General features: G+C 29.7%; 1 long non-coding RNA gene across 1 annotated transcript; it reads left to right on the plus strand.

Moving 5' to 3' along the window:
- The first annotated feature begins 259 nt into the window (after nt 1-259).
- On the plus strand, nt 260-2,277 carry LOC134252192 (uncharacterized). Its single transcript, XR_009988924.1, has 3 exons — nt 260-376; nt 1,375-1,434; nt 2,114-2,277. It is a non-coding gene; the product is annotated as an uncharacterized LOC134252192 (long non-coding RNA).
- The last annotated feature ends 2,048 nt before the right edge of the window (nt 2,278-4,325 follow it).

The following is a 4,325-nucleotide window of genomic DNA, read 5'->3' on the forward strand; positions in this document are numbered from 1 at the left end:
TATTGCATCATCTTTTTTATACCTGTTGCATCATCTGTAAGGGGCCTTGTGCAAAAATAGGTTGGACTCATCTTTCTGTAAACTATCTAGTCAGCTAGCTTACCTATGCATTGTGACGTCATAAACTTGGCAGCGACGTCATGTTAGTCCTTCACAAGCCGCGATGGCTGCTTATTTTGACACAATAACACAGACTTTCACAGCGCTTGAGACTTCATGTAATAACAGTATGGTCCTATGGATTTCAGTACCAAAACTGATTTTCTACCCTTTTTCTTCCAAGAAAGTTCTGAACAGCTGAATCCTGGATCAGCCTAGATGATATTTCACTGGATTATTTAATGAATATTACTCTACTGAGTTACCTGGTTACATGGTAAGTTTTAACAAACTTTTCTTTATACATTTTCTATGAAGGTCATCTTTGTATTTATTCATTATTACTGTGTTATATACCTTATGTTTAGAACATTCATATAAACACTGCCATTGTTTACCCTGAAATACACTAGGACACTAAAAGATCCTCAAAATGTTGATAAATCTTTTTTGCATGAGTTATGATCATATTGTCTCACATTCCTTTTATTGGATCAGTATTCTAAATATTCTCATGAGGAGACTCCTAGCATATCTTATAAAATACTGATACATGCTTTTAAAACAACTAAAGTGATATTCTCAGTTGTCATTTCTAATATTTCTATGAATCTTTAATCACAGTGACCAAAAGAAGGATATGGAAATAATCAATCAGATCATATTATGCCAATGAATCTTTTGTCTCAAATCTTTTTTAATGAAATATACAGAATCTTTTGCCTTATTTGTCACTCATATTTTTACATTCTGGTGCAACAGTGGCCCAATGAAAGTGGGAAAAACTCAGTCTGAGCATCTCTGTAAATCTATAAACATGTGTGCCCCCCCTTTTTTTTTAAACCTTCATGTATATACATGTATGTATTTTATTTAGTCAGTGATTTCAAACATCAACATGTAAAATATATATTGAGTACTTTGAAGGTGAATATACATGATTTGTACACCCTGAATATTCTGACATACTAATGGTGACATCAGTTAAAAGAGTAATCAGTTATGTAAAATTCAGTTTATATGAATGTAAATGGGGTATTTATTCTCAGTTCATGTAAGGTATAATTTGCATGTAACCCAGAGTGTATTTAATATTACTATGATGGGTCATTCTGTGATTGAATTTAAATCAGAAAAAATGTTTACTAAATTTTGGTAAAATACATATGGTATCTTTTACATTTCTGTCCTGTTTGTCTGTCAATTGTTGCTTTACTTCCTTTGTAAAATGAGGTTAATTTGTGTATCACTGAATATTGTATGCTTTTTTTTCAGGATCAGCTGAGATGTTATTTCACTGGATTATTTAATTGGGCATATAATTGGATAATTCTGGTAAGTTTGTCTTTGCTTTGTTTACATTTCCTATGAAGGTCATCTTTGCATTTAACCATGATTATATGGTTTAATTTAATTACTGTGTAATTCTTATGTGATCTAATATCTCTAACATTCATATAAGCACAGTCTTATTTTGTCTAAAATATACTAAGGAAACTTCATATTGTTAATAAGTCCTTTTGCATAAATTATGATATAATGTCATAATTCATTATGTCTGTTACCCATGGAATTCAGACTTACTAAATTGTGATCTATAAGGAATGTAATAAAAGAAAAAGTAAGAATCTACAAAAGGTTTATCCTTGTTTTGATTCTAAATATGTGGTATATATGGCATACATATATTTTCATTTTCACTTTTGTTTCTTGGTAATGAGCTTTTCAAAAAATGTAGGACTACATGTTGTATATGCTAATATCTTTTTGTATGCTGTACTGACAGGTATTAAACAAAATTGAATATGCTGTTAAGAGAGAAAGTCTGTTAGTGTCTAAAAATTACACTGATAATCATTTTGTATTTGTGATATTAATACAGTAACTGTGCTTCTTTTGTTATCTAAAGATAACATGATGAACTATTTTCATGAACTTTTTGGCACTGTATTTAAACATGCAATGTTTCATGCAGTTCCTTGTCATATTAACAAAATGATTATATTTTCTACAGTCCTCAACCTGGAAGATATGTTTTATTCCCAACCATCTATAATCCATTCTCTATGAAGTTCAGCCTGTCTGCCCAAATTCCTTTGGAAATACACAGTTAGTCAACCAACATAGAAACAATCAAACTTGAAGGTAAAGTTTCAATGAGATATCATTTTCATTTATTTAATTCTGTTTTATTTAAATGTTTATATTTTAAAATGGATAAAAAAAAATGGATAAAAAACATCTGATAATGGAAATCAATATCATAAAGATAGTAAGTTTTTTAGTGTCTAAATAATTAATCTGATAATCATTTTATTTATGATATTAATACAGTAGTTGTGCTTGTTTATTATCTATAGATAACATGATGAACTTTTCTCATCTGGAGTTAATGTTAAAAACAATTTTTTGAGATTAAAAACAAATATTTTCATGATCTTTTTTGGCATTGTACATGTTGTATTTAAACATGCATTGTTTCATGCAGTACTCTGTCATATTAACAAAATGGTTTTATTTCTACAGTCCTCAAACCTGGAAGAATTGGTTTGTTCCTAACCAATCCATTCTCTAAGTGAAGTGAAGCCTGGCTGCTGGTCTTCCTTTGGAAATACACAGTTAGTCAATCAACATAGAAACACACAAACTTGAAGGTAAAGTTTCAATGAGATACAATTGTAATTTTTATTTATTTATTTACATATGCATTTTTATATTTTTGAATTGATAAGTAAATGATATATGATTTTTTTAAAATAAAGAGGGCTTGGTGGTCATGGTCATGTCTAAACTCTATTGATATCCTTTAGAAGAAGAAGAAAAGGCATAAAAATTCATGATCAAATTTTTAAATCTAAAATGTATGAAATTTTTCTTTGCCAAATGATAGTTAACAGCTGAAGATAACATATTTATAGAATAAGTTAAATATGGCTAATGTGTTAACCCCCAGCTTCCTTAATAGCATAATTGGTAAAGATAGGAAGTTTTGATTTCAATTGCTGATGAATTCTGAATTTTCCATTTAATATTAACATTATATCAAAGAGAAAGAATACTATAATGTGGCTCATTAGGATGACCAGAAAAGAAATCTTAATGACCCTCTTGACTATGTATAAATATTGTAACCTTATAACTGATGTAAGATGATCTGATTGTATGGAAATAAATTTTTCTGGTGTTTCTACTACCCAAGATCTTCTTATGAGTGTATGGGACTGCTGTAAACCTTCTCCTGTTCATAAAAATAATACCTTGGAGCATGACACTTTATTCATAAAAGGTACTTTCAATATCATTTCTATGAGTTTGTGTTCTTTCTTTTTAATAATCTAGTGTTATATCTCCTTTAACCTCATTAATATGTATGCTTCCAACATCTTAGATCTGTCTGTATAGTTTCTTCAGCTCTTTGAACACAAATACCCTGATTCAATCTTTTGAGGTAAACATCATAGAGACATCATAGATGATTATCAGAGTGTATATATCACAATCTTGACCATAAGGTCAATTTAAATGGCCAAAGGCACAACAAATGAAAGTGATTTTTTTTTTTTTAATCAGAATACATAATTTTGTAATAAACAAACACTGGAAAGTTACTCTCATAATGAGCCTTAATGTCTTCCAAGAGTTCAGTTTGGACTTCCTCCATTAATCCTTGTATCTTGTAATCCTTGTATCTCCAATGGTTTTGTGGGTTTAAAATCCTGTGTCTTTGTCAATCTTTTTTTTCTGACAACTGTTTTTTCTTATCATCTATAAACTTAGCTTCTTCTCTAGTCAAGGGTCTTTCAGGGTAATCCAAGTAATTCTAACCCTCTTTTGGTAATAAATGGTTATATTCTTCATTGGCTTCTTCTGCAATCAAGGGTCTTTCTATGTTATCTCTGACAACATTAGGATCACCCTTTTCTGGACATAATTGGTTATATTCTTCTTGAGAAATGATCTCAATAGTGCCATCTTTTTTTATTTTAACTGGTATTCCTCTGTCTACATCTTTCTCTGAAAGAAGTCTCTTTCCAAACTGAATTTTACTCATTCCCTTACTCTTTTCTTTACTGGAGGTGTTACCCATGGTTAATATGAAAAGTCAAAATCTGATGTAACACCTTGTATTTATACCCTTTTTGTCTATATTTAGAATTCCATCAAGCTTATATTATATAACAATTTTTTTCAACTAAGACATTATTTTTTTTATTTTTTCAGGATTC

The sequence above is a fragment of the Saccostrea cucullata genome, unplaced genomic scaffold, assembly GCF_032062105.1.
Source record: "Saccostrea cucullata isolate Sc308-1 unplaced genomic scaffold, CSIRO_AGI_Scuc_v1 ctg22268, whole genome shotgun sequence".
Classification (NCBI taxonomy): domain Eukaryota; kingdom Metazoa; phylum Mollusca; class Bivalvia; order Ostreida; family Ostreidae; genus Saccostrea; species Saccostrea cuccullata.